Source organism: Columba livia, chromosome 11 (genome assembly GCF_036013475.1).
Source record: "Columba livia isolate bColLiv1 breed racing homer chromosome 11, bColLiv1.pat.W.v2, whole genome shotgun sequence".
Taxonomy (NCBI): domain Eukaryota; kingdom Metazoa; phylum Chordata; class Aves; order Columbiformes; family Columbidae; genus Columba; species Columba livia.
The window spans coordinates 14,366,705-14,389,687 of record NC_088612.1 but is presented as its reverse complement, the minus strand read 5'-3'; the positions used below and the strand labels follow the sequence as shown (position 1 = coordinate 14,389,687).

At 38.1% G+C, this 22,983-nt stretch overlaps 1 long non-coding RNA gene across 2 annotated transcripts in view; it reads right to left on the bottom strand.

Moving 5' to 3' along the window:
• LOC110365199 (uncharacterized) overlaps positions 1 to 22,983 on the bottom strand; it is a 107,652-nt gene that overhangs the window by 83,718 nt on the left and 951 nt on the right. The window lies entirely within an intron of this gene.

Below are 22,983 nucleotides of genomic sequence, written 5' to 3'. Positions count from 1 at the left end.
CATTTTATATTCTAATGGCTGACATTTCTAAGAAGGATAACTCTTATTTCAGTGTTGGTTTTGTTTGATTTTTTAAAATCATTTTCCAAGTTTATAGAGACTTGAGTTTGTAATTTGTTAATTGCTTAAAGAATCTTAAATGAATGCATAGAAACAGAAGCAGCACACGAAAGGCTTTAATACTGAAACAACTTCCCATATAAATGAAACTTTTAGGGTCTATACCCATGTTTCCTGAAGCCATGTTAGTGCAGTGCTGAGCCCATTGTAAAAATCTCCTGATTAAGCCTGAAACTGATTTGCAGAGCAGGAATCCACACAGAGTGCTTTTTCTCAGGTCTCATCACCTCTTCAGTGCCTCTGCTGTGTAGGTAACTAGTCTGGTCCCAGAACTTGCAGAAGGAACCTCCTTCTCCTGAGGAAGAATGAGTAAATTATGGGCACCCACATGAGACCGTAACTTCAGCTTTTGCTTAACATGCCTGTAACAAATGTAGGCAGGACTAACTGAGGAGGCAGCTAGCTGTCAGGGGAGGCAGGGAGGGAAATGCAGAGCTAGCAAGACAAATAATTTAAATCAGCTTCCCACCTTAAAAAACCCATAAGGTCACAATTTAAGTTTCTATGTGAAAAGTAGCCCTGTAATGCTGGGACATGAAAAAGGATGGTTGCAGAGCTTTGTCCTGCAAATTAAGTCACTTTCTGCCCAGTTCATAATCTCAAGGGTTACATCAGCAGCAGAAGCAAAAAGCAATGGCAGTTTCTTGCCCCACTTACAGCGACCTGAAGTATGAAATTTTAAGAGCCACATAACTTCTCTTTCTCTAATTACTCCCATTCAGACACCCTCATTTCACAATATAAATATATATAATACAGATGGTGCACAGATTGTATATAAACATATCTATATGTAATACAGATGAGTATAGATGTATCTTTAAGTATGAATAAGCAGTCTCAATCTAACAGAAAAAGTAGCTAATTAGGTTAGAGTCTCCTCAAGAGGTACTACCATCACTAATGCATTTAGTTGGCTTTAAGTATACAGAACTCAGCTGAACACAGTGGATGCCACACTCAAAGGGTTCCCCAGAGATCAGCTTTCCATAGGACCAGACACACTGTTTCACGTTTAATGATCCCTATCCTGTCCTTGTTTACCTCTCTTGAAAGTCACTCTCCAAAGATTCTCTTCAGGAGAGAAGGCATGATGGAGACACATCTCATCAAGGATTAAAGTAGAATCGCTGGTTGGCCTTTAAAAGGTAGAGGATAAATCTGAATAACTACAAATTAGCAAGCCTTTCTTCCATACCAAGCAAGTGATTTGACATTGCAAGAGAGAACAGAATGGTATGCGCAGATAAAAATGACAAGAGGAAGAACAAGCTGACTCCAGTAAATAGAAATCAAACCGAGAACTTTGCACAACATACTAGAAAAGACTTGTCAGGACTCTCAGCTGTTATGTGAAAAAAAAAAAAATCTTTTCCCTTAAAAGAGAGAAAGCAAAAAGTAGAGATTAAATGGTCATTTTGCACTTCAAGTTCCAGCAGAAGTTGCTCTCAAACAGCTGGCACCAGTACCGTTCAGTCTATTTCAAATAATGCAGAAAACTGGGAGAATGGTAAGAAGGTGAGACTACTGACAGCACAGCATTCAGGATAAGCAAAACTGAAAATAATCACAAAGAGCTGAAAAAAGTGCTTGTGACATGACACTGAGCAACTGAGTAAATAAAATAAGAGGAGAAATTCAGTGCTGATAAGTGCAAGGAAATTCAGAAAAGTTAAAACCAACCTTACTTATACATGTTAATCAATAGGATCTCTATTAGCTATTACCTCTTGGTAACGAGATCTCTCAGTCACTGTTTTTCAAAACCTGTTCTTATCAACTCAATGCTCTATAAAAACTAAAGAAAATGGATTGGTAATAGCCATCAGGAACAAAAGTGAGAACAAAAAATGAATCATCACACCTCAAAATATTAGATGTGCAGCCTAAATGGAAAATGTTGTGAGCAGGCCAGCTATCTGTTAATTAGTTACACAGATTATGGTAGAAATTTGCATTAATTTATTCTTAGGAAGATAACAGTTTATGAAGGAAAAATAAATAATTAGCCTGTAATGACAGAAATTATCCATGCTGGCAAAATAACACCTTTGACTGTTCTACCACTTTGTAACGCGTGGAAACGGAGTCCTGGCAAGGTATTCTCTATCACTATTACCTCAAATAATAACTACTGCAGAAACCTGTAGGTTTACTAAGCCATTCAGAGCAAGAAGCGATTATGAAAAAAATGATTTGGTAGGAGTAGTAGTTTCATTTTATTGTGTTCCAAAACAGGATAATTTCAACCACCATGTCAGTGCACACACGAAGAATGATTTCTCTAGCCACTCTTGCCTGCTCACTTTACTGAACTGTGGTAGAGACATTTGAAAGTGTCAGTGTGGATGTGCTTTTCTGCAGTTATCACTATTTTCTGTCTCCTACCCTTAAAGCAAAGATATATCTATATTTTCAGCTTCTTACTCCTTCCATCCCTTCCACAGATAATTTGTCCCTTGACAAAGCTTTGCTGTGGACAAATGGTGCCTTCCAGACCTCCTCAGAACATCAGTCTAAGTGAGTGTATTTTGCTATCAGTGTTTAGCATATTGATTAACTTGTTTTTAGATAAAAGCTGTGAAAGAGAAGATGCTCCTTTCTTCTGTCTCTCAGCAGGGATCTCAGCAGTTTCTCATCACCTCCAGACAACATGCTGAATAGAGGTGTGGGGCCAAGTTGTCTACAAACACCAACAGCTGTGCTTGGTGTAGCCAGGAACACAAGCACATGTCACCTCAGTGCTGCCCTCAGGTATGTTATTTACTCTTGGTGAGATAAACATCAGAAAGAAAAAGCTTAGGGGGGAAGTTCTATACATCACAGTAGGAAATATTATCCTATCGATTTACTGTTCTTCGGCTATCTTGTAGAGTTGCTACTAATAATATTTCACCTAGACTATTTACCAAAAAACATACAAAACCTACAAGGAGAAACGAGGTTTGACTTATCACTCTCTAGTACCTGTATGTGTTCAAGAGGCCTTTTTAGAGAAACGTAAACATTTTGCTCTTGCTCGACTCTAGAGGCTCTTCAGAAGGGAATGGGAAATCCAGGATTCAGAATGATTCAAAATATCATTCAGGAATACCAATTTATAGTTTCATTTCTCATTTTGGTGATAGACATGGCTCTGCTTTCCAGTCTTTACCATGGTTGCAGTTCTGGTAACCCACTCCTGAAGAGTTTTTGAAGGATTAGGCAACTTGACAGCCTTATGAATAGGGACTCGCAGCATTTCATGTTCTTCAGCATCAAGCGCCCTTGGTGTTTTTCAAGCATTTTTAATAGAAAGCCTGAAAAATTTTTTTTCTCTGCATAAAAAGTCTCTATGTTGCTACTCACACGAATCTTTGAAACAGCTTTATAGTGTCATTTATTAGCCATGTACTGTTTGAGGTCAAAGAGCACATAGGTCTGGAGCACTTTCCGTGCCGAGCCCAGCATGGTGTGTTGGCCCTGCAGCAGCATGGCCTGCCTGCAGCCCAGCTCGCATCAAACCCCACGGTCTGGCCCAGCAGCAGGGAAACCATGAGGAGACGGATCATCAGCTTGATGCCTGGTGGGGGCCCAGAGCATTACACAGGCTTTCTCAGGCTTAGTTAGAATTCTTGTGGAGCTTCAGGTTGATGCTATTGGCTATGACGGATTACATCTTGTTGGCAGAAGGCTGCAATGACAGGGGTACACTCTAGAAAACGAATTACAGAAGCTGCTGCAGATCACTCCATTGTGAAAGCTCTCCTTCTGGCAGGAGTGTTCCTCACAGTTAGCAATGAAGCAGAGTGTTTCAGAACCCAGCCCTGCAGTCCTGCCCTAACACACTGAGATACGGCAGCGCACATTCTAATTAGATTATAAGAAGTAAAGCAACGAAGCAAACCCAAGTTGACCTCCTTCCATTCAAAGTTTGGTGTTTGTTTCATAAGAGAATGCAAAACCAGAAGCACAAAGTGTTCTCTTTAAAAGCTGAGATGCAGCTGAGCAGCACTTTCTGTCAAATTCAGATAGCATGGGAACAAGGCCATGGACTATGTGATGTGGATCCACATGCTCTAACATTTTCATTTCTTCTCATGAAATAAGTGATTTTTAAACTTTCTTTGAAATAATAAAGAATATTTGCAATCTCAAGGTTCACAGCTTCTTTTCAGTGTCACGCTGCTTTTAAGTTAACATCTTCAGAAGAAATGTAGGCATAGTCATGTCCTCAGCAAGCACATGAAAGAATATCACCAAGAGAACCAGAAGTTCAGTAACTAAACACATGGTTCAGAAGCTGACCATTTGCTTGCAAGCACATGTAACATTTGTTTAAATTCCCATACTATTGAGGTGATTAACAAATAGCTTATTCAACCTGTTCTTTTTCTCATGTCCTAGTAGCTCAGGTAATAAATAATCCTTCACAAGGGTTGACAAGAAAAATCCTCAAACTCTTAGAGAAATATGTTGAATCCCAATAACCTGAGACAACTAATTTGAGACACATCATATCAAAACAGGACCTGCTGTATTGAGTATAGTTGCTTAAAAGGTATATGCCCAGGAACAGCCATTCTGGAAACTAGCCCACATTTTTCTTCAGCCTTTTATATCTGGTGTCATAATGAAAATTCAACAAAATTGACTCCATACCAACAGTCCAGAATGTGATCAAGCAACGCATGAACAAACACACAAAATGTCATCCAACATCATCACGTCACACATTTAAAAAAAAATGTTAAAACCAAACATATTGGGTCTTTTCCTGGTAGCCTAATACTCATTTAATGAAAGTTAACCACTGAAACATACTGATGTGCAATTGTCTCCCTGTGCAATTGTCTTCCTTTACTATTCATACAAAATTAAGTACTTTTGGAGTGTAGAAATATAGGGTAATCTGCTGGAGACTCTTCCTCATTTATCCATCTAGCTCCCTGATGTAGCAAAGTCATTTATTACTATTGCACTTTTAAAGAAAAAAGAAACCCATGTAAACTGGAGCTGGCGTATACAATCCAGCCTGCTACAGGCAAAATAGCAGTGTTTACCTACCCTGTATTTGAATTTTGCTCGTACATCTGCACCTGCATGAAATCTAACCATATACATACTAAGTGCTTTTTATGAAACTTTTGTTTTTCTTTTGAATTCTCTGTATGATCCAACTCAGATCTATCTGTCCACATAAATATCTCATGTTATTAATCAGAAGCTGTATCAGGATCTTTGTACTAGGAGCAGGTTTTACAGGCATCAGTACTTGTGGAAAGCATGTTGCCTTTGGATCTGCCAGGGTTCTGCTAAACCACAATAACCTTTAATCAAAAAAGATGAGGAGAGGAAAAAGGCCTACAAATCAAATTATTGTTTTCCTTTGCAATTTACATGGCTTGTAAGTGGAATGTAGGGATTATCTTCAGGCATTCCAAATATACTGAGAATTAGCATCAGGGAAACTCCTCCAGTAGGAGGAGTTGATGTTCTGATCAAAACTTTTGTATTTTCAGATCAAGTTTCCAACCATGACCACTGAAACAAAAGAGATTCTTTGGAAGTGTGCATTATACATTTTCTGAAAAGTCAGGACCTAGCAAGATATTTTAAAATAGTCACTCAAGAACTGAAGCACAGAAAGCCATAATCATTTCTGGAAGGCCTCATCATGAGTTATACCACCTGATGTGAAATGGTAAGAGAACATAGAATAACTGGACACTCATTCTAGTCACTTGGAAAGGTTTTAAAGGACATATACAAAGATCAGTTTGAAAATGCATTGAAAAACATAAAAAACAACTTCAAATGGATTTTGAATTTTCAAAAATATTTTTATGTCAAAGCAAATAGGTTTTTATTTGTTTTTAATAATTCATTTAAAATTTGTATCAAAAGTTATTCTGACATTTGTTTTTTATACTCTTATTTCTCTTTGTCCTTTCTCTTTTTAATTTTGAATAAAGGAAAAGCAGGGAGAACAAAACATCAGAAATGTTTTTTTCTGTTGGTATTGTTCTACAGAAGAGAAAATACCTACATGGAATTCACTGGAAAAGAAAGAGAGGGAGGAAGAAATGCCTATGCACACACCTGTCCCAACAGTTATACTTCATACGTGCAGTCATCTGAGGATGGAAAATCTCTAGTCAAAACACTTGTACTTCTTTAAACCTTTGAGATTTACATTGGCTATACAGATAATTATCCCATGTGACAAATTTATCTATTTGTCTGCAGACTGAACCATAACCTTACACTTAACTAGCTAAAAATCAAAACTCTGCCTGGCTTTATTTGATTTCATTAGCAATGCAATTAGGGTATGGTACTTTGCAAAGGCAACAGCTCACAGTTTGGCTGGCATCACATCCAGCTGCCTCGACTTGCCCAGTCTGTGTGAGGAGGCTCAGTTTGCACCTGGTTTGGGAGGGTCAGCTTTCACAACACACTAACCCTAGACCCAAACAACCTGATCCTTTCTGCTACTTTATGTAATTTACCTTCAGAAGCATGAAATCACATAGTACCCACATGCAACTTTAATATTGCTTGAGAAATTTTTATTCCCAAAGTAACTCATACTGGTACGGAAGGATTAGGAAGCAAATAAATCCAATTGTGGCTCTGTAGCACTCACAATCACAATCACTGCTACGTCATTGCCAAGAGAAATTATACGTTGGGTAATACTTAGATATTACAAACCTTTCACAGAAATATTTCTTATAAGACTCCAAACATTTGAATTGTCCCAGCAGCACTGCTTTGTCTGTCATGAGGGTTTTAGAAGCAATTCTGCAATACATCTTCTCACGTGCCACATTAAGCTGATTTTTTCCCATCAGTAATTTGGACCTAATCTGCTAAAAATGTCCTCAGATATATACAAAACAGAACAGATTCTGTCAAGAGAAACACTTGTCAACAGGAATACTTGTGAGTAAAGCATCTCAAATCCTTTATTAAAGTCATCCAGTTTAACACCACATACCACTAGTACCATGTGTTTGAATTTCCTCCATATTTCAGATTTAAATAAGTCTTAAGTATAGAGGCTTCTCTTTCATGGTACTAATAGATTCTATCATTGGACAGGTCTGAATGTTGAGAAGAAACTGCAGACCCCAGCTCATGCGTTACTAAGCCATTTGTTTTTGTTAACTACCTGTCAATGTTGCAAAGTGATAATCTGGCTGAGGTACATAGATTCACAGCCTTCTTGAATAAACACTGTAACCACCCCCATGTCCCCCCTCAAACTTCTAAAGACAGAGTTCAAAAAACAAAGCCAAGTTCATTTTCATATGCTGAAACAGGTAGTAATTAACAACCCTTAGTTAAACAGAAAGGGTTTTATTCCTGACTTATCAGTTTACTTGTCAATATATTTAAGCAACTAAATAATTGAACTGAAGTGTCTGTCTGTAATACTAAACGTGAAATTCGACATTAAATGGGATATGGCATGAAACACGTTTCACCATCCCTATCAGTATTTTCCAAAACGTTATTAAAAAAGGGAAAGATATATCCACATACCAAAGCAGCGAAGTTATTGCAATGGGGAACACAACTGATAAATCCAGTGTTCTGCTGAGCCTTTAATTTATTGTATAATTTTATGCAGTACTGTAGCATGTTCTACAAAGTCAAACAGCACAGATTTCCCCTCCTTACTGGGTGTTGCAAAAGCAACAGTATACTAGTCTTGCATCTTCAAATTTGAGCTCAAGGGTAATGATGTCTGTATCAAGCCTCCCATCACCCTAACAGCAGATCACTGGGAATTAGGATAATTTATAAATGCCATCACCATTTCTCTGATGTGTCTGCCCAAGATTAACACAAATTATTCCTAAAGTACTTTTTTGGGGGGTGCAATTTCTATTGGAATACTCCTGTTAATACTGCAGAAGATCTTACAACCCTGTCAAAGTAGATCTATCTCAAGCTGCAGCAGTAATGTTGCTGTTAACCTTGGTGAGCAGGCAGCACTCCCAAAATGAAGCAATACCCTTTATCAGATGAAATGATAGAGTTGGGAAGGACAGACAAGATTTCAAGCATGTAAGTCAATCTATTGATGTGATATCTGACTGCCTCACTGATATTTTCCACCAGAGTGCCAGTGGAACTAAACATCTCTTTCAGCTATAAAAAAACTGACTCAAGAAATTTGCTGTTTTACCAAATAGGTGTGTCTAAGACAAATCTTCAAAGTAAGAAAGTTTTCACTGCTTGGTAGAGAGTGTGTGTCATTTAGGTCTTTATCAGGTGTGCTGCAGTTCTGGTATTTCACCACACTTTCCATTTGATTAACCCTTCTTTGTCTCATTTCTCCATTAATTTTTTTCCACATATCTTAAGTAACTTTTGTGTTCTGAAGAGGCTATTTTTGCATCTTCTTAGCATGAACGGCATGCTAAGAAGATCCTTAGCTTAAAGTCCTTTAAGAAGCAGAACTCCAGGCAACAACAAAGCTTGCTGCTTTCAGAGAGGCAATGCAATGGTAGAAATGCAAGTTTAGGATTGAGAATGCTAGTTCTTTACTCAAATGGCCTTGAAAGACATTTTATATCTGATCTCACAGATGGGATAAACAGGATGACAGTTCAAGGGTACAAAAAGTCAACCTGAATGCTGGTACTGCAGTGCCAAGAGATACAGAAGTCAGCAGTCTTGTTCTGGCTGCAGTTGATTCATGTGAAGAGGTCACTGGTCCCAGCTGCTTCCCAGTGTATCCAAGATCACCGCCCCACTACTTGCTTCATAATCTAGTTCAATTAAAATGGCTAAGTTAGCTTAAACACTTTAAAAATACATGCATAACTTTTTCTCAGACAGTCTAGAGAGCTTTTACCCACAAAGCTATCGTGGCAGATGTCTGGGGAGTGGGAAAAGAAACAAAAGAGAGCCCCTGGGCAGTAACCTGTTCACCCTGCAAAGCTGCAGTCAGAACAGAATGTGTGACTTTACTGTATCTTCACATTATGGTTCCCTAGACAGTCCCAAGCATTGTTTCTTTTGTCCATAGAAACAATGGCATGTATAACTCCACATGAAAAAGTTATTTGCAGAAGTTACTTGACGACATTGTATTAATCTGACAGAGGTGGGGGTAGCAATTAAATTATGGAATCACAGAAAAGCACAATGAGTGCATGCAATGTACATAATGAAGGAAGGGGATGTGACAAAAAAGCTGAGGGAAGGTCAAGTTGTAATAGGTACCAAAGGACACCAGAGGGATTGTAATGGAGATACTCCAGAGTGAACTGAGCTGGCAGGAGACTGACAACAGCTGGTAATTCCCGAAGAGACAAACCTTGTGCAAGTCATCAAAGCTGGTAGGTCTTCAGGAGAGATGGACTTCTTGTAATCAGAGCACTCATTATAAGAAATATTTGTAGAAAGCACAGTCTCTTTTTTAAAGAAATGTGCGAATAAAGAAACTGCAAAACTTGAACAGGTAAATAAAGCTAAGGAAGAATTCAGGGAGCAATCTGAATTTCTTTTCAGTTCAACAAGCACTGAAGATCCTGTATCATTAGCACTGCAAAAGTGATGTCATCCATCCCCATGCCAAGGATGACAGCATCTGATCTGCCAGAGTATTTGTTTCTGCAGTCATGACCAGAAGTTTGAAGAGACCCTAGATTAAGTCCTTCTGTGTAGTCAATGCTGTGAAAGAAAACTTTAAAGCCCCAAAGACTGCCTGCTGGGCAGTGCAGGCCAGGCCTGCGGGAGGAGTGCGAGAGAGGGGTCATCTGGCACAAGGGCCTTCATGGGATCGTCCTGGCCAGCACAACCTGGAGCAGCCCAGAATACAAGGCGCTCTGGAGGAAAGCTCTCTGTCCCCAGTCTGCCTCCAGATGGTCACAGAATCCATGAAGATGTCTGCTTTGAGGCTTTTTTTGCGCCCCCCACTAGTTACTTGCCCTGAAAGTAAATACTTTTCCCCCCCCTTTTAAGTTAAAAACAAAATAAAACAGCATAATCAAGTTAGAAATCAATTCTGACTTATTCTGTGACTTTGTGACTTATTCTGTGACCCTCTGCAGGATATTGAGTTACACAATAGACTCAACCAACAGAAAATAACTTACAGGCATTACATCATCCAGTCAGACCCAGAGGCAAGAGCATTGTTACCTAACAACTGCAGACAGCTGATGAACCACTTTTTGTAGGGTGTCAATTACACCGCACCCTGTTTGTTCATAACTATGTTGTTGACAGCACAACACAGCAAGAGACAAGCGTACTACCCCCCGCATACAAACCCACGGACACACACTCATGCTGCTGCCGGAATGATGTGGTTTGTTTGACATGAACTCAGCTAGAAGCACTTAGAAACCTTCAGAAAATAAATAAAATAAACAAGCACAGCAACATAATAGCACATCTGGGCTTGGTAGAGGATGGTAGGACGAAATTTAAAATGTATTTGTTTTATGTCACTTGTTCAGGGAAACACAGTTTTAGGAGGAGCAATGAATACCTTTATGAAGGGGGCCATTCACCCTTGACAATGCCACTTTGAGATTCAATAATCGCACAATAGAAAAGGGTCTTTTATTAAAAAAAATAAAATAAAATAAAATAAAATAACTCTTGTTTTGTTCAATTTCCTTCACATTCTTTCTGTTCATCTTTAAGGTATATTTTATCATTATGTACATTATGGGTGCTGAGGAATTTTAAGTGATCTTTTCAGTTTGACACAGGCCTGATAAAGCTTGCTTTCCTTAGAACCTCTCCTTTCTTTCCATCTGCCTGCTGGAAATTGTTTTTCATTGTTCATAAATCGAAGGCATGTTTACACTGGAATACAGGAAAAGCTAAAGGAGAATGCTAGTGTGTAAGCCATAGTGGCTTTTTTGGCTTTTGCTGTGAAGTGATAAATGATTCTTGGTCCCCCATGGGTTAGAGGGCACCAAACTTCAAATAACTACAACATCCGATAACAAAGTTTTTCTCCATCATTTGCAATCAAAACACCAAGAACACAGCCCTCTGGACCTCTCATCCTTCATGTTCAATTGTAAATCCTGATTAAATAGCTTGCAGGTGTCAGGATTAGAGTATATTCATTGGGAGCCTAAACATAGCACCAGCTGGGTTCCTCATTTGCCAGTTGTAGTTGCTTCTTTGTTTTGAAACTGTTGACAGTACAACTAAAAATATTCCTTTGGGTAGAGACGGAGTTAAATAACAAGCAGGATGAGTAAGAGAACAGCTGTAGATATTTTTCTGTGTTTAACATACCTGCCTTGTTGATTTATAGTAAGCCCTCCATATAATGTACATTCTGTGTAATCCAAAACATTTAACCTTTCGAGCTGGGGCTGCGATAAAGCTATCAAACACAGGAAAGGGTCTTGACAAGTCCTGTATTACCAGCCTTTTTCTCAAAAGGAAAGGTGAAATATAGTTTCTCCTCACTTTTAGTATACAACAACAAGCCATATTATGCATTATGAGTTGCTACCAACTAAACCATATGCCAGACATCTACGTAAACAGTGGGATGGAGATGGAGAAGACGTAACTTCAGCAAGTTCTCAAAATCTTGCTCTAGTGAGTGTCCAGTTGGTTTAAGCATGGCTTCCTTAAAGGGAAGTTCAGCTCTTCTTTTAAAAACAGAACCAAAGCACTTAAAGAACGGAGAGGCCATGTTCACAATTTGTCCTTGGCACAAAAGCAGCATCTGCCAGAATACAAGACCATCAGTTCAAATTCAAATGCACTTTATTACGATTTTATAGTGCAAGGATACTCCACTGCCAGTACTGTTGTCTTGACAAGTAACACCAGGGTTGCAATTCATTTCTATCATTAAAGAATTTCTATTGTTTTTGTTATTTTCTCCAAAGCCATGTTCTCTTCACAATTAAGTTCTGGCTACTTAAAAATCCCTAAAGTTTTCAAATAGTTATTCATTTTGACTTCCTGTCCCAAGCTCTTGAGTAAAACATTACTATGTTGTAATCCCAAAGGTCACTTCATTTGAGTGGGCAGTGAACCAAGTCATACGGAATAGATGTAAAGAGACATATGTGTACAACAGACGTTACTACTTTCCCTATTAAAGAGCAGAGGGAAAAATCTGAAAAATTTAATAGTCTTTTTATTACATGGCACTGAAGAACAACAAAAAAAAAATTGAGAGTTTCAGATAATCAGTCCAAGATAAGCTTAAACAAAATATTGACTACTTTACACATCTGTATTTATGAGGGGGGAGGATCATGAGTAGACATGGGCCAAATGGTCCCAAAGCAATTTGCACAGTAGTGAGGCACTCACCTCGCTCATGACTAATTGAACTCGCTTTTCCCAACATCAGGTCTCAGGAGAAATTCAAAGCACTCTACAGTGTCTATATCTTTAATACTGAGATTTTAACAAGTTAGCTTGCAATGCTGCTAGAGTTTTAAAGGCAAGTTCTTCCCAGTAAATAATATAATGAGAAAACATCAGCACTTAAGAGGATGCCACAGGGTTAATGCCAGGTTTTAAAAGACTTCAAAATGGATTTTACCCAGTTCACATGTCAGGAGACACAGCACGGAATCAATTTACAGCAGGAGCCAAAGATCACAAATTTTAGGGGAGCCTGGGGACTGATTCCCCCGATCGGTGCCGTGGGGTGCACAGATGAAAGAGCAAACTTGTTTTTTTTCTTTAATGGTGACAGCATATTCTGAAATTACGCACAGCAGGCAGGAGGAACCTGCATAGATTTCAAAAGATACTGCAGGTTTGTGTGCTGAAGCACACATTTAAGGCCCTAGTTAATGTGCTAGCCTTTCACCTCTGGAAGCCTGGGCTCAGATTTATCTAAGGTAAAATGAAGGAGAATTTGGGACTTCTGTCATCTTAGCCCTTGTTGGCCTTTAGTCCACATCACAGAAGTACAAACCAGTTATCAAACTTCGAATCAAAATCTTTTTCTATTGTGCAGTCAACCTGAAGTAATTCATCTAAACACTGATAACACAGTTCTGGGTTTCCACTGATTTAAATTTGACTTGCTGAATGAAAAGTCAAATCCTGTTCTTGCTTGTATCAATGGAAACCTAGACTCACACCAGTATTCAGGGAAACCACACAGAGAAATTAAGTGCAAAACGTGAGAGAACAAGACACCTACCCAGACTGGAAAGCAGACATTTTTCAGGAGCAGAATATTTGCTCAGAGCCAGCTTCGAAGTCACCATGTTGTCTATTTTTCTTGTCACACACAAATGCTGTGTAAGTATACATTTTAAAACATGTGCATACACTTGGGTTTTACTAATGCTGTTCTAGATTGAGTTCAAGATGTGCCAAGCAATTTCAAACGCACCAAGACAAACCTTATTCCTGCAAGTGTAGAGTATTACAATGAAAACAATTATATATATTAAAAAAACCTCCTAAAAAAGTAGCTATTTGCATGGAGACTGTCCTGACAGAGTGGCAATCTAGAACCAATCCATTGAAGAAATGAGTTCTTAAAACAGGGAAAGAAAGCTCAGAAGACCTATTGCATTATTCAGATCTGTAATTTTTAAGGCTTCTATAGGATTGTTCCTATATAGTCATATTACCAAGTTTTTTTCTTAATCTAATTTCAGAATTTCCAAGCAACAAAGCTCTCACTACTACTGCAGCCCAGTTCCTCTCACTTTTAAGAATGTTCTTTCCCCATGCATTCATTTTCTTTCTGCCCACGTGAATCAAATAATATATTTCCTTTCTAGACCTGCCAACTACAAATCCAAGGTTATAATTAACTCTGTGTACTTTTCTGTCAATTCTTATTGAGTGTAAAATATACATTTCAAAGATTTGCACCACATAGGGTGCATCACATGAGTGGGTGTATTACCCAGTACTTTATAATCTAAAGGAGCCATTTCTCTTGGAGCATGCTCTGAGGATAATTATGATAACTTCAGCCTTATGTGCAACAGAAAGCCAGTCTGCGTTCATAGGTCTTATATACAGAGGTCTCTCTCTCACATCCTCTGTGCTGTGAGATCTGCCAGCTGAAGCAAGCACACCTGGCCTTCAGGCTGACCAACCTTCATTGCAGACAAAGACTTACTAGAGAAAGGTACGGTATGAAGTTTAGTTCCATACTGATGCAGGTGAGGTTATGTACAAAACCCACTGATTCTGTATAGAAATTCCATTCTTAACAAAGTCATCTTGAATCTTCATCATCCTCTCCTGCAACAGTATGCCCTTATTTCCTGCTGGTATAGATGGTTTTTGTTGCAGGCTAACAATTCCTCTGTTAGACAACTACTTAAGGACAGACATAACTTCTTGTAGGACATGACATAACTTAAAGACATACAGCTTTTTTTTAATTTTTTTGCCTTTTTTTTAAAACAGGGTCATCTTAGGCCTTATACATCTTAGTTTATACTTCCATTTCTCTTATTAATATTTCCTTTATTTTTATGATGAGCACAACCACTACAGTAACTCATATTCAGTGTTGTACTTATATATGAAATCGCACTTTCTTCTCAGTGCAGCTGGTTTCCCTCCAACACAAATTTAGTCTACTTAAAAAATAATTCTTTACTCTTTCAAGCTTAGATGTCTTCATTGTCTCCAGAGTGGCAGAAAGAGCTATGAATTATTATTTTAAAAATATATCTGAATAGTTTTGCTTAAGCTGATTTGGGGGAAAAAAAATTTAAAAAATAATGTTTGCAGAGGAAATTCAAGTCCCTCTGAAATTTAACTTTACACAATGCATGTAGCATTAAGCCTAAAAATACCTCACAATATTCTTTCCGCCTTGGTTGCAGAAATATTTTGTAGGAAAACATGATAATCACCATTTCTGTTTACTCAATAGGAATGTTTCTCTCTTCCATGAAGGACCTCTGAGTAAATTCTGTTGAGAATGAACTTATGAGTCCCTTAGCAGGTGGAAAGACTGTTATTAGAATAATTTCTGTAACCACCAAGCCAAAAATTTGCCGTATATATTCACTGGAGTCTCCCTTCCCCCTGCTCAGCCTTTCCAAGTTCATTCAATAATCATGGGTATAAAGCATCCCAGCACACACAGCTGTTTCAATATTGCTGGCTAAGAAGTCAGACATGAACATTCAAGTTTGAAGTTTGGCAATTGTTTGTATTGCACGTGTTGAACAATGTTTTGTCTGTACTTCAAGTGACAAACTGGTTTCAGAAACAGGTTTAACATGACAACATAAACAGCAATGAAAGGGGCCATTTCTGTAAGGTAAATGTCACACACACACTTTCAGAGCTCACATACACACACACAAATATGTCAAAACAGAATAATTAAACAGAAAGGAGTCACTTATGCCCAATCACTTATGCTAACAGGAAAGATGCACTATACAATTGCATGCAAAGGATAAAGAAATTAACTGCGCAAGATGTGACATATTCCAATCTGACACAGTGGACAAGCCTCTAATACACAGAAATCTGTAGAAACAAATACATTAGACTGAAGTACTGAACACAAAATGACAAACTACATCTTTGTACTGGGAGCAGCAGACATAAAAGATTTTGCTAAAACTCTGTCTTGCTCTGGCACATTTTGTCTTAAAAGATGTTTTAAAAAAGAAAAAGAAATCTGTATTAGATTACTTGAGAACTTTAAGATTTTTTTTCTAAAGAGGACAGGTGAGTGAAGCAAGGAAAACAGTGCGAACTTCCTGAGCTACAGCTTGCAAGATGACAACCTGAACCACACTGCACAGCCAAGGGTCTGCTCAGAACATACAGAACACAGCAGCTTTCTCTGTACGAACCCTTCCAATCCCTAACACTCTGAAACAAATAACCTGAATGTCTTCTATGATCAGGTACAATATATGCTCATCCATTCACACAAAGCCAAAGTGATATATGTGAGATGTTACTTTGTAACCAGCATAAAATAACCTGAAGCTTTTTTTCAAGACACTTCTATGCCTATATATGAAGAAATATATTTCCCCAAATGACAGTGTCTTACTTCTATTCTAGACCAATAACCGGGGATAGAAACTATGTGAAAAATATGAGTAAATTTTATTTTAATTAGTGTTTTAACTTTTTTTTTTTTTTCTTATTGACATAAATTAAGTGTATTACACATTCTCTCTGGAAATACAAGTGGTCTGGTTTTACTGAACTGCTTGCATATCACGCATTCACCATTAAAATACTGTCGATGACATGAAAGTCATTTCAAGCAGCTTGAGTAAGATGGAGGGCCTCGTGTCCAGAGTTGTCTGGATTTTGTTTGTAAAAAATTACTTGGAATAAATATTGATCTATCCATAGAGCCTAGAACAATGGTGTTCCAAGATAAATTATGGGATAACCTTCAACTCAAATTATTTTAAATGGAACTTGCTTGTTTTCTAGCAAACAGAGAGATTAGCCTGAAGCACAGCCACCACAAACAAAGCGTAATGGCATTAATTTAACTTTAAACTCCTGAACAGGGATTTCGAGATTCCTAATCAACGTGTTGCTCCTGTTCTATCCTTCATATTGAAGATACATTCATTTTTTTCATGGATGATCCACAACACCACCTGTGACAGAATTTTAGCTCTACCACATGCAGATGATAAGTCTCCATAAGACACTCAGCAATACACACTTTGCGTTCCACGCCTCACAATTTGCACCTCACGTTTGCACCAAACCACAACAGGGCTGGTTGCTGACACTGCAGTATGCTGGCACGAAACAGCATCAGTTAAAAGATGCATTGCCCAAAAAACCAACCAACCACCAAAACAAACAAACAAACAAACAAAACCCACAACAAACCCACACCACCACACACACACAAAACTGTGGCCTCTAAGTGATACTGCCTGTACCTGTTAGATTATCACTGATTTCTTATGCCAACTAAAGCAAGAAAGCTGGAAAACTGGGAATCAGTTGCAAAATCACAGCAAATAGTACTCAGAGATCAAAAACTATCAGAAATGACAATTCATACATATTAGAAAGTATTTGGCATGGAACAAACTGTAGTTTAGCACTAACAAAAACACCACCTTACATAGAAAAGGATGATTCTTCAGCATATATTTTCATAGAGCACATAAATTCCATAAACTCTTGTTCATTAAGTAAAATAAATTTGAGATCAAGACATACAGACTGAAATTAATACAGCTATTTTGGTGACATACATCAATTTGGAGTTTCGTCTTAAATGGGCAAATTATTCCCAACCAACACAGGTAATTATTTTCAGAATATTTTCTGAATGAGTTGCTGCCATATGTTCAAAAAATTCTGCTTCAGCACTCCTAAATGTTTCCTAGAAGAAGATAGGACTCTGCAAATTCTTCCTAGTCATAAAAAACAACCCTCCTATACTATCTCAGATATTTAAATCAGCAAGAACTAATTATGAAATGACGTTTCATGGAACTTTATGCCTGATCTACCATTAAGTATTTTCATCAAATACAATGTCTAAATTTACTCTAAGTAATAAAAAGCTCTTTCATGTAGCATAATTTAAAATGACCACATTTTTCAGCAAATGAAACTACATGTTGTCAATGAAATTTAAGCAACCTCAGGAGTACCGTAGAGGTTTGACTAAATAATGATCAGATGAAAAATTAGTTGGTTAAGCCTTACCAAGCATGTCCACACATTAGAGTTAACTCCGCACTGAAATGCTGCATAAACATATACTTCTTTATGGGTTTTTTGTTGTTGTTGGTTTGCGGTTTTTTTAAAGTGCGTGTTTTTCATTTTGAGATTATATCACAAACAGATGTAGGATAATGTTAATAGTCCCTTCTGGAAACATTAATCACAAGGTTTTACTTATTATTTGGTGTCAGCATTTAAAAGTTAAAGCATTTCCAGAACTGTCACCATTGAAATATTCCTTTTGCTTAAAGCTAGATTATGAAACAGTAATTTATTTTACAGTACCAGCATCTTTTTAAGGCACATACAAGAAGGAAAATGGCAGACAATGCCCTGTTCTCATGGCAACAGTGTAGACTGACAGTAGTAAGACTGTTTCTACTTTACAAAAAGGACTGAAAATACAACTCTACCAAACTTATTAAATGTTTAAGCAAATTTAAGTCTCCACAAAAGAGATTCTGGTTGTCAGCATGATACTAACATGATGCTTTCAAAGTCGGATTTCCCAGCCCCAGCTCACTGAGCAAACACTAACCAGAACGCAAGTAAAAGCAGGCTGGAGCCTTGTTACCAAAGAGACCTCAACCTCTCCTCCATAGATACTCCCACATGTAGAACATTGTGCAGGTGAAGCAGACTGCTACTACTTCAAAATACTTGTTGATGTATGTGCAGAAATGTCCCACTAACTATATTCAAAATACCTAAGAAAATAACCAAAACAAGTCCATATACTTCTGTACCCAGGTAATGACCTTCTTGGTTATTTCAATGTCCTGGAACTTGGGAACACCCTAGTATTCTTTCAGTTCCAGATTTGCTACGTATCACACTTACATGCACCTTTGATTTGAGCTATAGGAAAAAAGGAAAAAAAAGGGGGCAAGCCTGTCCTTACGGGGTCAATGAAATGTGATCAAACAGGGCAGCACAACCTCATCATTCCCAATATTCTCCATACATTCTCCATTCACATTTGACCAAGTTATTAACTATTTCAGATTATATTTACCTAAGGTTTTAAAGCAAACAGGTAAGAGAAAGACTATTCACTTATTTAAACAGTGCTGTATTTTTCAGCATTTAATGGCCAAGAACTTTTTCTATAACATCTTCCATCAGCTCTTCCCTTTTAGAATGTACAGGATGAACAGCAAATAAAGTCCTCCTGGAGATGCCTGTCTCTCTCCACTAGCTCTGGAACTGAACCAGCTTCAACTAAACACCGAGTTTTTAGAGTGCTCAAGGGATGTGAAATGAATCCTAAAGACCATTTAGCTATTCTCACATCTTTATTTCTGAAATTTCAGCCTTAATCCTCCTCTCCCTAACCTTGCTTATTGGTCCATTACGACTTGTTTGGTACCTCTGGAAAACAATAGCAAAGGGCTAAAGCAAAGATGGAACTGCTTTTGCTTCCATGTTTAGTAAAAGACCACACCTTGCAGTCTGTTCCGGAAAGTGGCTTAAGCCTTCTCCCTGGCAAACTGATTCTCTGTTTACTTTCCACAGTATAATTTTCAAAAACGGCCATGTGAAAACGCAAGCACGTGCACCAAGGATTATTTTGACACATGGTATCCATCATTTGGATTTACTAATTTTCCAAAATAAACTGTTTTGTCAGTTTCCCTGTGCATGTGAATTTTTGAGTAAAGGCAATGTGTAACATTACAAGACACATTCATGTGCTGACCTTTCACAAAACTGAAATGGTTAGTGAAACTAGGGTGGTAGGAAGCACTCCATTTTCATTTGGCCACAGGACTAAACCACAGACATTTTAAAAGAGATGCTGACCAGCACTAGCTTGTGGCCTAATTCTGCTGCCTCCTAGGAGTGATTTGAGGATTAACAAAAGTTACTTGCAGGACAAAATGTTTATGTAAGTAGATCCTTCCAGAAAATTTATCTGCATATGACCTGCACAGACTAAGCCTATGCAAGTAACTGTAACTAACTACAGCTTATTTCCAGATCTAATTCCAGAGGTTCTATGTTCCTTTAGTTTGGCACAGGTATTTCTGCAGAATGCACTCACAGAGCCAAGTTTTGCATATCCCTTCCTATTCCTATAAGCACAGCTTAACCCCTGGTTTTACACAATAGCCCCATTACTTCCCATTCACAGGGTATTTACACACTTTCAGGTTATTGTCAGATTGGATCCTTCCTCACTTGACAAGATACTTTAAACATTTTGTATGTCCAGTTATATCCTACACTGGATTTGTATGTGTTTAGAGACTGAAATTCCAACCTATATGTAGAATCACCAACCAGCTATGGGACTCCATAAAACTTAACCATGGAAAGAGGAGTTACCAATGCAGTCACTTAAAGCTGCAGCAGGTTCACCTGCAAGGTCACAGAACGATGTAGCCACAATTCCTCACTTCACCCAAGTCTCCCTTCTGGAAAGGGTTTATACCACTGCACGCTTTTTCAAGAGAATTTGCATGACATCAGTTTATATGATTTGATTTTGACCAAACCATGGCTCACATTTTTACACAAAAGCTTTTCAGCACTCATGTGCACTGTCTTATAAAACTGACCTCTATTTGAAAGAGCTCACAATTAACACAGGTTTTTAAGTAGCACAATCTAAATTTTAAATACTCTGAGTTAAAACTAACTTTCCTTCAGTTCAGGCTGGTCCCTAGTGGGAGGAAGCTTACACAATCCTTATTCCCATCTGTCATTAAATTTTTAACCTATTCACTCATTTCAACTAAATGCAATGAAGGCAAAACAGCTGTAACTCCAAGACCTGTTTTGTTACAGCAAGCCCTCAAGAAGCCAGCCTTATTCCTTCTTTCACTTCCACCAAAGGCAGAAAAAAGCTTCAAAGTAGCAACAGCAGTCACCATCTCCAGAGAACAGCAAATCTGCTTCATCAGGTGTCTGTTCCCCAGATCAACCTTAATTTCCCATCCCCAGCTCAGAAACAGCCCTGGTCCTGTCCTCCTACTCCTCAAGGCAGCAAAATCTAGTTTTGCCTGTAATGTTGAAAAGCCTTTAACTGGCAGTGGGTAATCCTCTTACCTCTCCATGAATTACATTAGCAGAGTAAAAATTCCTGCTTTGTGGACCCTTAGCTTCCACTTTCCTGCAGCTGCAGTATTCACTCTGAGGGTCTGAAAACTCAGCTCGTTTATCTCAGCTTCTGAGTGCCCAACTCTGGACAACAACATTGGAACTGTCAAGGATCATCATCAGTTTAAAACTATTTTTAGAAAGTACTTCTGAAAACACCATGACAGACAAAATAGTCACATTAAGTACCTTTTAACTAAGAATCTTTCACAGAGTTAAACGAAACCCTGACAGAGTCCCTGTGGTGTGGTCTGGAGCTGCACTCGTTCTCTCTTGAGAACTGCTGTGGCTGCATGACCTGGGCACAGCCATTACGACTGGAGATCTTCACTAATCCAGCACCTTATTGCAGCTTCCAACTCCAATTCTCCTGGAAGATGTAAAGGAATACTTCTGCTCCCTGCATCCCTCCCCATATAAAACCCCACATATTCCAAAAATCCAGACATAAAAAAATAGAAAAACTTTTCTTCCCCTTGAAGCACTGCTCCTGCCTTAAACAATATCAAATAAAAGCACCTCTGTAGGAGGAATAATCAATTTACCTTCTTACAAGTATCTGTATATAGAAATAATGAAACAATCCATAAACCATGCAATCAGGCTTTGTAGCAGAAGGAAGTTCCTTCTGGAAGGACACAGCCCTTCCCACCCACGCAGCCCCAGAACATGCCCATCAAGGGCATCTGACTCTGTACCTATTATATTACATGACTCAATAATGGGGGGTTTAGCATTTGCAGTTTCTGGCAGGATCCCCAAAGCAATTTTCAGTTAAAAGGTTAAATGCTGGTACTTGTCAAATGTGAAGACATACAGTGCCGTAACAATATGAAATAGTTTCCTTACAATTAAATCAATTTCATTGGGCATTTAAATAAGGGTTGCAAATATTATGCCTTCGGATAACCTGAAGAAATACCTAAAGTGCAACCATTTTCTGTCACTACTCTGTCTCAAGTGGAATACAAGCCTGGCCTTCAAATCCTTTCAACTGAATGATTCAAATACATGTAGGTCCAACAAATACTTGAATATTTTTGTTCCCATTAATAGCCTGGCTCCGTTAAATTAGCCTTGTTGTCAAATAAAAACAACTTTTTTGTTTCCAGTGCTACTTTGTTTTTCCCCCTTAAATATGTAGACTAGCCATAAATGAAGAAACCGTGATTCTTCCAGATAATCACACAAACAATCAACAACTTTGACTACAAGAGGCAATACTGAATAAATTAACTCCCTCCCCCTGGTTAACCTTCCCCTAATCAAAGTGTTAAGTAGTAGAATCTCTTTTATAGGTCCATAGAAAAAGACTTGGGAAATAGAACAAACCTGAAACAAGGAAAACACGATACATGGCAGATAACTTCTGGGAACTGAAGTCTCACTCTTACTCCCAGCAAACTCAAGAATAAGACCTTAATAATCTTCAAGACATATATAACTGGGTCTCTAATTCCTATATCTAATCTGATTGACGAGTGAGAATTATGAAAATATACCAAAGTATATTTAGCCAGAATTTTGAAGCAGTCTTGGCCTGTGGCTAAGGCTCTGGCCGGGATTCAGAGTATGAACTATAACAAGACTTTTATAACTTTCCCTGATCCTAATACTCTTGCAAACACTTCGACATGTTTCAGTTTTCTCAGATGTAAAGGGAAAATAACAGTACTTACATTAATTTGAAATGTACTTAGACATCTGTCAATAAAAAAACTTTTCCTAGTTGTTTTTAATCTAATTGATTTTCAAATCTGTTAAGTACAATAATATTCTCAAGTGCTGTTCCTGTTACATTAGGAGGTCAATGCAAAGATCCTATGCCTGGATCATTGTTTGAAGTGTTTCAGGATTTAAGAAAAGATGTGCAATTAAAGCTTAGACTCAGCAAAGTCTTACAAATGAACTCAATGTAAGTGATGGGATTACCCTTGTATTTAAAATTAAGTGTATACACAACTTATGTGTTTAAACGCAGAAGTTCAGGTTGGCTGAGAGAAACATACAGCATACAGAAACAAAGCAAGAATAAATATTAATTTTCCTGCACAGATGTAGGTGCCAACCCTGCCCCTGCCCCCCCTTAGCCTTGTA